Raw genomic sequence first — 13946 nt, forward strand, 5'->3', positions numbered from 1 at the left:
TTTGTCTGGTTTGCCCGGAAAAACTTCCGGGCTTAATGTGTGATTGAGGAGCCCAATTAGGTCATGCTGTTTTGAATCCTCCGCAGAAGAGACTCATAGTTCCAATTTCCTTGTCCTGGAATGATCAGTGCTGTTCCACAGTAGCGTTTATAGATTCTGGCGCTGGTGGTGTGTTTCTAGATGCAGGGCTGGTTAAAAGACTTCAGATACCTACTGTTTCTAAAAACCTTCCACTCCGTGTAACTATTCTTGGTGGAGAACCTCTTGGTGATAGACTTATTACTCATGAATCTAAGCCTCTCTTTGTCCGGTTGGGTGCTCTGCATCTAGAAGTTTTATAATTTAACATCATCCCGTCTCCTAAACACCCAGTAATTCTCGGGTTCCCTTGGTTCCCTTATGTAAACATAACCCATCTATTGACTGGTCCTCTGGTCAAATTTTTGCCTGGAGCACCTTCTGTCATGTCCACTGTCTCCAAAAGTTAGTAATAAAGTGTCCATTCATGAAATGTCTACGGACCCAGAATTACCTGATGCCTTTGCTGAGTTTGCTGATGTATTTTCTGAAAAAGAAGCAGAGGGGCTCCCTCTATACCGCCCTTATGACTGTGCTATTGAATATCTTCTCTTTTCCCCCCCTTCCTAAGGGGAGAACCTATCCTCTTAACCTTGCGGAGACAAAGGCAATGGAGGAATACATTGAAGACAGTCTGAAGAAGGGTTTCATTTGGCCTTTCTCCTCTCCTGTGGGGGCAGGGTTCTTTTTTGTGGAGAAAAAAGATGGAGGACCCTTAGACCCTGCGTTGACTTCAGAGCTCTCAACCATATTACTGTAAAAAAATCAGTATCCGCTCCCTTTAATTACTGAGCTGTTTGACCGTGCCCAGGGACCAAAGATCAATACCAAACTGGACCTTCGTTCTGCATATAATCCCATTGGAATCAAAGCAGGAGACGAATAGAAGACAACTTTTATTACTGGAAGGGGGGCATTATGAGTGTTGTGTGATGCCATTTGGACTTTGCAATGCCCCTGCCATATTCCAGGAGTTTGTGAATGATATTTTCAGGGATCTACTTGACTCTTTTGTTGTTGTCTACTTAGATGATATACTTGTTCGCTCTAAAGATTTAAAGCATCATCGTTGCCATGTTTGCACTGTTCTCCAATGTTTAAGAGATCATAGGTTGTACACCAAAATTTACAAGTGGTCCTTGTAACAATCGGAAATACGTTTCTTAGATTATATAATTTTGTCAGAAGGATTCCAGATGCATTCCAAGAAACTCAATGCCATCTTACAATTGCCCAGTTTAAAGGAAATACAGCGTTGAAAAGAATTTTTCAAAGATTCTGGCTCCCATCACTGCCCTCACTAAACCAAATGATCTCAGTGGTCTCCTGAAGCTTTGGAAGCTTTTGATCACCTAAAGTCTGCCTTTTGCTCCGCTCCTATTCTCCACCATCCTCAGCCATCAGCTCAATATTTCTTGGAGGTTGATGCCTCCGAAGTAGGTGCTGGAGCAGTGTTGTCCCAACGTGAACCTACTTCCAACAAGCTACATCCGATCCCCTTTTTCTCCAAGAAATTCTCTGTCGAAGAACAAAATTATGACATAAGGAATAGAGATCGTTTAGCTATAAAACTAGCATTCTCCGAATGGAGACATCTATTAGAAGGTACAGAACTTCCTGTTGTAGTTCAAACTGACCATAAGAATCTGACCTACTTGGAGAAAGTCCAAAGACTGAATTCCAGACAAGCCCGCTGGGCATTATTCTTCAATCGGTTTAACTTTGTTGTAACATACATTCCGGGTACAAAGAACACCAAGGCCGATGCCCTTTCTCTGCAATTCCCTTGCGAGAATCTTCAAGCTCCTCCGGATCATATTGTTCCTCCGAAAAAAATTATTGCTCAACTGGATACTATCTTACAAAGGAACTTGTTGGCTGCTCGGGCACCTTCTAATCTTTCGGTTCCGTCTAATATGCTGTCTGCTCCTCAAGAATTACGTAAAGAAGTTTTGCAATGGGCCCATGGACAGAGGATATCCGGACATCCTGGTACCAAACAGACCTTCTTACGCCTGAAATTCCTGGTTTGGTGGCCTACCCTAAAGATGGATGTTAAAGCTTTTACTGTTTGTGAGGCCATCAAAATGCCTTGATCTGTTCCCCAAGGTCTTCTGCAACCGTTACCTGTTCCTCGTGCTCCCTGGACCCATATTAGTATGGACTTTATTGTGGACTTGCCTGCCTCCAGAGGGAATACCATCATCTGGGTTGTAGTGGACAGGTTTCTGAAGTTAGCACACTTCATTCCTATGAATGCCCTACCTTCTGCCCCAAGCTTGGCTCTATCCTTTATTGAACATGTCATCCGTTTACAAGGTTTGCCTGTCAATATTGTTAGCGACAGAGGCTCTCAATTCATATCTTCGATCTGGAATGCTGTTTGCAAACATCTAGGTATTAAGAATTCCCTGTCCTCTGGATACCACCCCCAATCTAATGGTCAAACAGAAAGGGTGAATCAAGATTTAGAGACCTATCTAAGGGGTTTATGTTAATGTTGAACATGACAACTGGAGTGAGATGTTACCTCTAGCTGAATTAGCGCACAATTTACAATGGCACTCCTCTTTAAAATGTTCTCCTTTTTGAGCTGCCTTTGGGTATCAACCCAGAGTTTTTCCCTTCCAATCTTCTCTGGTGGAGGTACCTGCGGCAGCCAACATGGTGACCAGGTGAACTAAGCACTGGAGAGTCATAAGAAAAGTTCTGCTTCAGTCTGTTCACAGACACATAGGGTATGGGGGTACAGATACATAGGGTATAGGGTACCCTCTAGACATCCTTCTCCTGTCTTGGTTGATGACCATCAAGAATATAAAATTAATAAAATTCTGGATTCTTGACATAAGGGTAGACAATTACAGTATCTGTGTCAGGAAGATCCTGCCAGTAATCAGAGTCCCAGGCTCACTGGTGCGCGTTTGTGGGCGCCATTGTGTACTGCTCTACATTGTTCTGTGTGTTTAACCTGATCTGAGACTACCTGTTATAGACCCGGCTATCTGTTTGTGACCAACCCAGCTATCTGCCTGCATCTGACCTCCGGCTTGCCCAGACTATCCTCCTGTTTGATCCCTGGTACCTCTGCTGTCCGTCTGATACCGATCACTGGCCCATATGACGATCCTTCTGCCTGATTCCCGATGCCTGTCTACTTGCCTGCTGTTGTTTCTGGCTCCAGTCAGTGTTCCAGTCTCCAGCCTACTTGTCTGCTGTGTTCCTGCTTCCAGTCCAGCACTCCAGTTCTGCCTACTTACCTGCTGTTGTTCCTGGTTCCAGTCCAGCATCCAGTCTCCAGTCTACTTGCCTGCTGTGTTCCTGGTTCCAGTCCAGCATCCAGTCTCCAGTCTACTTGCCTGCTGTGTTCCTGGTTCCAGTCCAGCATCCAGTCTCCAGTCTACTCGCCTGCTGTGTCCCTGGTTCCAGTCAGCATTCCAGGCTCCAGCCTTCTCTCTAGTTCCAGTCCCCTGGTTCCTAACCATTCCTGGACTTCTGGACAGACTGTTGATCCTGCCAGGCACTCATACCTCTCCTCACTCCTGTGCCCTCTGTCTCCATTCCAGAGGGCCGTGAGTGGGAGCTGTAGGGGAGGCCTCTCTCTGCAGTTCGAGCTCAAAACCCACCAGGTCTACGTGACAATCTGGTGGACTGGAAAGGCTACTCTATTGCTGAAAGGACTTGTACTAGCTCGTGATGTTCATGTCCTACAGATGGTCAAGTTTAGGGATGAGCTTCGCCGAACAGTGAACAATTTCGAAAGCCGCGGAACACCCTTTAAAAGTCTATGGGAGAAATCAAAAGTGCTCATTTTAAAGGCTTATATGTATGGTATTGTCATAAAAAGTGTTTGGGACGTTTTTTTGGGAGCAGTGATTTTAATAATGCTTAAAGTGAAACAATAAAAGTGTAATATCCCTTTAAATTTCGTACCTGGGGGGGGTGTCTATAGTATGCCTGTAAAGGGGCGCATGTTTCCCGTGTTTAGAACTGACAGCAAAATTACATTTGGAAGGAAAAAACCCATTTAAAACTACCCGCAGCTATTGCATTGCCGACAATACACATAGAAGTTCATTGATAAAAACGGCATGGGAATTCCCCACAGGGAAACCCCAAACCAAAATTAAAAAAAAAAAAATTACGTGGGAGTCCCCCTAAATTCCATACCAGGCCCTTCAGGTCTGGTATGGATATTAAGGGGAACCCCGGCCAAAATGTAAAAAAAAAAAATGACGTGGGGTTCCCCCTAAATTCCATACCAGACCCTTCAGGTCTGGTATGGATTTTAAGGGGAACCCCCGCGCCAAAAAAAAAAAAAAAAACGGCGTGGGGTCCCCCCAAAAATCCATACCAGACCCTTATTCGAGCACGCAACCTGGCAGGCCGCAGGAAAAGAGGGGGGGACAAGAGTGCGGCCCCCCCCTCCTGAACCGTACCAGGCCACATGCCCTCAACATTGGGAGGGTGCTTTGGGGTAGCCCCCCAAAACACCTTGTCCCCATGTTGATGAGGACAAGGGCCTCATCCCCACAACCCTGGCCAGTGGTTGTGGGGGTCTGCGGGCGGGGGGCTTATTGGAATCTGGAAGCCCCCTTTAACAAGGGGACCCCCAGATCCCGCCCCCCCGGTGTGAAATGGTAAGGGGGTACTTACCCATATCATTTCACTAAAAAACTGTCAAAAATGTTAAAAATGACAAGAGACAGTTTTTGACAATTCCTTTATTTAAATGCTTCTTCTTTCTTCTATCTTTCTTCATCTTCTTCTTCTTCTGGTTCTTCTGGCTCTTCTGGTTCTTCCTCCGGCGTTCTCGTCCAGCATCTCCTCCGCGGCGTCTTCTATCTTCTTCTCCTCGGGCCGCTCCGCACCCATGGCATGGGGGGAGGCTCCCGCTCTTCTCTTCATCTTCTTCTTCATCCTCTTTTCTTCTTCCTTCTTCTCTTCTTCTCTTCTTCATTTTCTTCTCCGGGCCGCTCCGCATCCATGCTGGCATGGAGGGAGGCTCCTGCTGTGTGACGGCGTCTCCTCGTCTGACGGTTCTTAAATAACAATGGGGGCGGGGCCACCCGGTGACCCCGCCCTCCTCTGACGCACGGTGACTTGACGGGACTTCCCTGTGACGTCACGGGGAATGCCACAGGGAAGTCCCATCATGTCCCGTGCGTCAGAGGGGGCGGGGTCACCGGGTGGCCCCGCCCCCTGTTATTTAAGAACCGTCAGACAAGGAGATGCCGTCACACAGCGGGAGCCTCCCTCCATGCCAGCATGGATGCGGAGCGGCCCGGAGAAGAAAATGAAGAAGAGAAGAAGAGAAGAAGGAAGAAGAGAAGAGGATGAAGAAGAAGATGAAGAGCGGGAGCCTCCCCCCATGCCATGGGTGCGGAGCGGCCCAAGAAGAAGAAGATAGAAGACGCCGCGGAGGAGATGCTGGACGAGAACGCCGGAGGAAGAACCAGAAGAGCCAGAAGAACCAGAAGAAGAAGAAGATGAAGGAAGGTAGAAGAAAGAAGAAGCATTTAAATAAAGGAATTGTCAAAAACTGTCTCTTGTCATTTTTAACATTTTTGACAGTTTTTTAGTGAAATGGTAGGGGTAAGTACCCCCTTACCATTTCACACAGGGGGGGGCCGGGATCTGGGGGTCCCCTTGTTAAAGGGGGCTTCCAGATTCCGATAAGCCCCCCGCCCGCAGACCCCCACAACCACTGGCCAGGGTTGTGGGGATGAGGCCCTTGTCCTCATCAACATGGGGACAAGGTGTTTTGGGGATCCTACCCCAAAGCACCCTCCCAATGTTGAGGGCATGTGGCCTGGTACGGTTCAGGAGGGGGGGCGCACTCTCGTCCCCCCCTCTATTCCTGCGGCCTGTCAGGTTGCGTGCTCGGATAAGGGTCTGGTATGGATTTTTGGGGGGACCCCACGCCGGTTTTTTTTTTTTTTTTGGCGCGGGGTTCCCCTTAAAATCCATACCAGACCTGAAGGGTCTGGTATGGAATTTAGGGGGAACCCCACGTCATTTCTTTTTTTTTAATTTTGGCCGGGGTTCCCCTTAATATCCATACCAGACCTGAAGGGCCTGGTATGAAATTTAGGGGGACTCCCACGTCATTTTTTTTTTTTAATTTTGGTTCGGGGTTTCCCTGTGGGGAATTCCCATGCCGTTTTTATAATTGACCTTCTATGTGTATTGTCGGCAATGCAATAGCCACGGGTAGTTTTAAATGGGTTTTTTCCTTCCAAATGTCATTTTGCTGTCAGACTGTTCTAAACACGGGAAACATGCGCCCCTTTACAGGCATACTATAGACACCCCCCAGGTATGAAATTTAAAGGGATATTACACTTTTATTGTTTGACTTTAAGCATTATTAAAATCACTGCTCCTGAAAAAACGTCCATTTTTAAAACTTTTTTTGCATTGATCCATGTCCCCTGGGGCAGGACCCGGGTCCCCAAACCCTTTTTATGACAATAACTTGCATATAAGCCTTTAAAATTAGCACTTTTGATTATTCATGTTTGTGTCCCATAGACTTTAACGGTGTTCGCGTGTTCGAGCGAACTTTTTTCCTGTTCGCATGTTCTGGTGCAAACCGAACAGGGGGGTGTTCGGCTCATCCCTACCCCTGACAGGGGGGCATTGATAGTTTAAAAAAACTATTAGATAAGCACCCGAACGACCGCAACATACAGGGATATACAATGTAATACTGGCATATATTCACACACATAGGTTGGACTTGATGGAGTTACTATGTAACTGTAACTATATTGACCTACTTGATCCCTACACTGACCACTACACTGACCTACCTGATTTCTACTCCCTGTCCTACTCACACACCCCCAACCACCCACACACACACATACAGTGTAGATCAGTTGATTTTGCTCACCTCTCCATGAACTCCATGATTATCCATCAGAGCAGGGCTCTCCCCACAGCACTGGGTACTGTTCTGGAGTCCCACCACCCAGCCGCTCCTCAGTATCCCCTGCCGAGGGTTCCTCCAACAGCTGCCGTGTGCTCATCACCGCCCCTCCCCCTCTGCCGTTCTCACACACATGGGCCACCTGCACCAGAGGGATCATGGGGGACAGGCTGGACCACAGGAGTCCTTAGGCGAGGCGGGGGAAAGTGCTGCACAGCAATGCCCAGGAGTCGGAACATGCCTCATCGGAGGTGTAGGGGGTTGGAGGAGGCATTATGCAGATAGCCGCAACACAGCACACTTGGGGGGCACAGTAATACTTTTGCACCCCCCTAAATGTTGTGCTTGGGGCAAGAGTACCGGCTGGCCTCCCTCCCCCCACGCTACACCACTGCAATTTGGGGACAAAACTTGGACAGACTTCGTCCGGAGACAATGTCCTCAGTCTGAGGACTGTCCCCGGAAACCGGGGATGTCTAGTCACCCTTTCCTAGAAGCCAGCAGTGTTTTTGCAGAAAAAATCCCATGACACGTAGGCTAACATTGAGGGGGGTTGTCAGGAACAGCACACCAGCAACCAAGATGGTGGTCGCTGAAGGTTTCCTGTGCTTCACATCCCTATGAGAAGAACTACACAGGCGCGTGCAAATGGAAACCAGGATGCTAATGAATCGGCGAGTGCCCACCCTGTGACAGTTCTTGGCGCCAAATGAACTATTTAAACTGGGCCAGCACCCAGGATTAGTGCTGTCTGGTCTACAGTGTTCTTTGTGATTCCTGCTACCTGTTCTCTGTGCCTGTTCCAGTTGCTTGACTTGGCTTGTTCCTGACTAATCCTGCTCTCTGCCTTCATCCGACCCCGGCTTGTCTCTGACTTTGCATCTGCCTGTTCCTCTGGTTACCTCGCTGCCCGCCTGCTACTGACCCGGCCTGCACCTTGAACTTGCTCCAGTCTCCCCAACTGTTTCTGATCTGCCCGTCTGTGTATGACCTGGCCTGCCTGCTCCTGCCTGTGTTCCAACGAAACCTCACGAAACCTCACGAAACCTCTACTCCACTAGCTGCTATACCCATTTCCTGGTCTGTGGCATCCAAGTACCGGCCTGTTCCAGTCCACAGTCTGCCTGCGGTCCTTGGCCTTCCAACCTTGCTGGTGATCCTTCACAGTTCCATCGGAAGTTTCGGTCTAGCTTTACTGCTAGAGATCCTGCCAGGCACTCGTGCCACTCTGCACTCCCGCGCCACCTGTCTGCTCTATCAGGGGCCTCGAGTCAGAGGTTTAAGAGAGGCCTACCTCTGCATATCAGGCTCTTCTACCTGGGAAGTGACAGGGGTTTAGAGGCAGTAAAAAAGGCCAGACTCCCCTAGAAGCATCTGTAAAAACATCTAGTGTGCATGAGGCCTACCCCTTTCCCCCTCACCTGGGCAGCTGAATGCTAACTGAACATGCAGTAGGCCACCTGCCTACAAGTTGTCTTTTCTTGGTTCTTTGAGGTGGCCTCCTGATAACATACAGTGCAGTTTTGATTGCCCGGTGCATGCGCAGTGTGTTGGATATTGACCCGAAGCCCCCTGGGATACTGACATCATGCATCCAATTTGCCTTCAAGTCGATCTCTGTCATGCTGCATGGGGAGGGGGGCATTATTGTCACCTAGGTTAGTAACCCCAAAGTGTGAGGCCAGGACGCGCTCAAAAAGTAGCTAACCACCTCTCCAAAAAAATATTATTCAGTTGTGTAAGGACTAGATCCACCACTAGATGTCCCCTACTATCCTTAGTTTCCTAAGTGGAATTATGTGCAAAGCGGTTGTAAACCATGGATGTTAAAAAAAACAAACAAACCCTGCAAGGCAATTGCATAATGTGCTAGTATGCATCGCATACTAGCACATTATGAAATACTCACCTTGTAACAAAGCCCTCTAGAGTGCATGCGCTAGTGATGTCACTGGCTGCATGCAGGGTGACTATTTCCTCGGCGAGTGCCCACCCTGTGACAGTTCTTGGCGCCAAATGAACTATTTAAACTGGGCCAGCACCCAGGATCAGTGCTGTCTGGTCTACAGTGTTCTCTGTGATTCCTGCTACCTGTTTACTCTGTGCCTGTTCCAGTTGTTTGACTCGGCTTGTTCCTGACTAATCCTGCTCTCCGCCTTCATCCGACCCCGGCTTGTCTCTGACTTTGCATCTGCCTGTTCCTCTGGTTACCTCGCTGCCCGCCTGCTACCGACCCGGCCTGCACCTTGAACTTGCTCCAGCCTTCCCAACTGTTTCTGATCTGCCCGTCTGTGTATGATCTGGCCTGCCTGCTCCTGCCTGTGTTCCAATCCTCACGGAACCTCTACTCCACTAGCTGCTATACCCATCTCCTGGTCTGTGGCATCCAAGTACCGGCCTGTTCCAGTCCACAGTCTGCCTGCGGTCCTTGGCCTTCCAACCTTGCTGGTGATCCTTCACAGTTCCATCGGAAGTTCCGGTCCAGCTTTACTGCTAGAGATCCTGCCAGGCACTCGTGCCACTCTGCACTCCCGCACCACCTGTCTGCTCTATCAGGGGCCTCGAGTCAGAGGTTTAAGAGAGGCCTACCTCTGCATATCAGGCTCTTCTACCTGGGAAGTGACAGGGGTTTAGAGGCAGAAAAAAAAAGGCCAGACGCCCCTAGAAGCATCTGTAAAAACATCTAGTGTGCATGAGGCCTACCCCTTTCCCCCTCACCTGGGCAGCTGAATGCTAACTGAACATACAGTAGGCCACCTGCCTAAAAGCCTATTGTCTTTTCTGGGTTCTTTGAGGTGGCCTCCTGATAACATACAGTGCAGTTTTGATTGCCCAGTGCATGTGCAGTGTGGTGGATATTGACCCGAAGCCCCCTGGGATACTGACATCATGCATCTAATTTGCCTTCGAGTCGATCTCTGTCATGCTGCATGGGGAGGGGGGCATTATTGTCACCTAGGTTAGTAACCCCAAAGTGTGAGGCCAGGACGCGCTCAAAAAGTACCTAACCACCTATCCAAAAAAATATTATTCAGTTGTGTAAGGACTAGATCCACCACTAGATGTCTCCAACTACCCTTAGTTTCCTAACTGGAATTATGTGCAAAGCGGTTGTAAACCATGGATGCTAAAAAAACAAACAAACCCTGCAAGGCAATTGCATAATGTGCTAGTATGCATCGCATACTAGCACATTATGAAATACTCACCTTGTAACGAAGCCCTCTAGAATGCACGCACCAGTGATGTCACTGGCTGCATGCAGGGTGACTATTTCCTAAACGGTGCAGGTTTAGGAGATGTCCAGTTTACCTACAGGTAAGACTTATTATAGGCTTACCTGTAGGTAAAAATTACCAAGCAGGGTTTACAACCACTTTAAGACAAGTACTTCTCTCTTCTAGGGGGAACCCAGGCATGGTACCAGAATGTGTTCTGCCATGGCCTCTGGGTGCCATCTTGGAGGAGCTTGTTTTGGTTTGGACGCAGTTCTTTTGAAAATATGGGTGGCCATTTTTAAAACAGAAAGGTTTTATACCACCCTGCTGTGTCATTTTTGTGAGCCCTGCAATGTATGGAAAGTATGTAGGGTCAGAACCCCACTTGTGAAGGAGAGATAGGCTCAGCCTAGGGTCAGGACAACTCCTGTTTGTACCTAGTGATAGGAAGTAGTAATTTCTCTGGATGTAATCAGCATACCAGTCTTGTGTAAGCTTGTGCACCGATTGGACAGTGGAGCATCCCTCTCAGCAGGTCACAGTGATTGTCACAAGCAAATACTGTAGCTGCCGACCTTTTATATAAGCCCCCCGCCCTGATTCTTCAATCGGCTTCAGGTCCAGGCACCAGCATCTTAACTAAGGAAAACCAGCAGTGAAGCCTTGAAGTCGCAAGTCACAGCCGGCTTCCAACTGCGCATGCTTTGTGAATGGTCCTGCAGTCTTCTGGGACCTATGATGATCTGAAGGCTGTGGGGAAAAGAGGGGGGGCTAAAGAGGGGGGGGGTGGACAGCAGAACCCCTCTTGTTGCCTCCAACATGCTGAATTTAATAACTGTATTTCTATTACACTACTAAAATTTATTTTTGATGTGGATAAGTGTCCAGTTGCTAAAGTTGATTCTGCAAGAATGATGACCATTATTTTCCACCGCTGCTTACTCAGCACAGTAAAAGAAATACGCTGGAAAAAAGCCACCAATCAGTTCATTTGATTGCTAGCTGTGCAAGCAAGCACAAAAAGTTTCAGTTGGAGCAGCCTCTCATTGCAATGTACAGGTTCGGTGGCCAATGCTATTCACACACACTTGTCAATCCTAACAGCAGGAATCAGTAGATTTTTGACGCTGGGATTCACATTGTGGCAAAACACCCGTGTGATTGAAGCTTAAGACATCCCGAAAATATTTCCAAAAGAAGAGATCAGGCATGGAAAAGAGGTTAGATACAGTAGGTAAATACAGCATGTTTTAATTTTTGCAGAATGGCAATAGAAATTAAAATGTTTAATCTCTCCCTTCGGCATTACACATATATATGGTAGGAAATGTGGACTTTGTGTACTGAGAGTGCACTCCTATCAGACTGACAGAGCTGTCTCTGACAGCTCTCGTTCACAGCTTCTGTCCCAGAGCCATCGAGATGAGCTTCCAATCATGTGACCGTTGTGGAGGTCAAATACAGTGGTCACATGATCGGAAAGCTGCTCTGCTTCCCAACATTACAGCTCCTCTACAGAGCTACCAGTGGCTGCAGGGAAGGAGTTAACTTGATAGATGATTCCTAGATGATTCCTGGTAAATCACAACAAAATAAATGTGTTTAAAGTTTTTAGAAGGGGAAGGAGAATAATACACAAATTATATTGAAACACATACAACAAACATGCACAGTGCATGAGCTTTCTGTGGGGTTTATTCAGGGTATTAAAGTTTTTTGTGCTCATATGATGTTTAAGATCAGGCTGAGCCAGTCAGACAGGAAGCACCAGTGAGCATTAGCTACGGGGTTTGGGAAGGTCACAGTACAAGGCAAAATGATAACATCTCTGGGCGGGAGCAAATATATAATTATAATTTCTGCATCATCATTGCTGACATATAACAATTAAAGTTTCTCATAGATTGTTGTAAACACACACAAAATAGAGATTCCAAAGCAGGTTCATAGTTATAGGTTGAAAGTGGTTATAAAAGCTATTTTTTTTCCCCTAAAATAAAAATGAAGTTATATTTACCTGCTCTGTGTAATGGTATTGCACAGAGTCGTCTCTTACCTCCTCTTCTGGTGTCCCCCGCTGGTGCTTTCCATGCTTCCTCTTATGCAAATGCCACCATAGCAAGCAAGCTGCTATGGGGGCACTGGTGCAAGCTCTTGCGAGCCGACCTGTGTGTGTCCATAGACGCACAGCGCACCTCGGCCCCCAATCCCTCCTTAAAGGATTTGATTGACAGCAGCAGGAGCCATGGCTCCTGCTGGTGCCTCTGTGTCCTGTGTGGCAAGGAAAAGAGGAGAGCGCTGCTACAGATGGGCTCAGGGAACAGGTAAATATTTAGGGTGGCATGATAGAATTACTGGGACATTTTTTCCCTTAATGCAGGGAATGCATTAGGGTACAAAATGTCTTTAGAACCACTCTTTAACCACTTGCTTACCGGGCACTTAAACCCCCCTCCTATCCAGACCAATTTTCAGCTTTCAGCGCTGACGCACTTTGAATGACAATTGCGCGGTCATGCAACACTGTACCCAAATGAAATTTTTATCATTTTTTTCCTACAAATAGAGCTTTCTTTTGGTGGCATTTGATCACCTCTGCGGTTTTTATTTTTTGTTAAAAAAATTTAAAAAGACCGAATTTTTTTTAAAAAAAATTATTTTTTTTTATATTTTGTTATAAAATTTTTTAAAAGGGTAATTTTTCTCCTTCATTGATGTACGCTGATGAGGCGGCACCAATGGGCACTGATAGGTGGCAGTGATGGGCACTGATGGGTGGCAGTGATGGGCACTGATTGGTGGCAATAATGGGCACTGATCTTGTACACTGCTAGGTGGCACTGATTGGCACCACTGGTGGGCATTGTTAGGTGGCAATGGTGGGCATTGATAGGTGGCACTTGTAGGCATTGATAGGTGGCACTTATGGGCATTGATATGTGGCACTGGTGGGCACTGTGGGCACTGTGATGTGGCAATGTCAGGTTGCACTGTCAGTGGGTACTGTTGGCACAATTGTGGCACAATTGAGGCATTATTGCCTCCTCCTCTTCGGGACCGATGTCCCTTGCTGCTGAGCCGGTGATCGGCTTTTTTTTCTCCTCACACTGTCAGCGCGAGGAGAAAAAAAAAACGATCACAGAGCTTTTGTTTTGATCATGTGATCAGCTGTCATTGGCTGACAGCTGATCACATGGTAAGGGGCCGGGACCAGCCCCTTACACAGATCGGTGATCACCCGAGTCTCAGTGACTCGGTGATCACAGCGCGCTCCACGCGCGCCCTGTAGGGCGTGCGCAGGGCACGTGCACAGGGGAGGCCGTCATATGACGGCCTCCCGGGAATTCAGGTCCGCGCTGTAGCCGTCATTCGGCTATAGCGCGGATGCCAAGCGGTTAAAAATTATTTAAATTGAACCCAACATTCATTTCTTTTTCTTTCTTTTTTTTTGCAGTGTAAATGAAATTCATTTTTTTCCATAGATTGACTTTTTTATTATTGAAGCAGACTGGATCTAGGACATCGTTGTTTGTATTTCAGATATTGATCTCCATAAATAATATCAGTAATGAGAAAGTTGGATAAGCAATCTTCATTTTATTTAGTGAGTGTGCTCCAGTCTCTTCCTCTGCTGCAAAACTGTAATAAAACTATCAGACCTCAGAGGCAGATATTCCTTGCTATATCCCACCTGGCTGGGCAGAGTTTCACCATTC

The sequence above is a fragment of the Aquarana catesbeiana genome, linkage group LG10, assembly GCF_042186555.1.
Source record: "Aquarana catesbeiana isolate 2022-GZ linkage group LG10, ASM4218655v1, whole genome shotgun sequence".
Taxonomy (NCBI): Eukaryota; Metazoa; Chordata; class Amphibia; order Anura; family Ranidae; genus Aquarana; species Aquarana catesbeiana.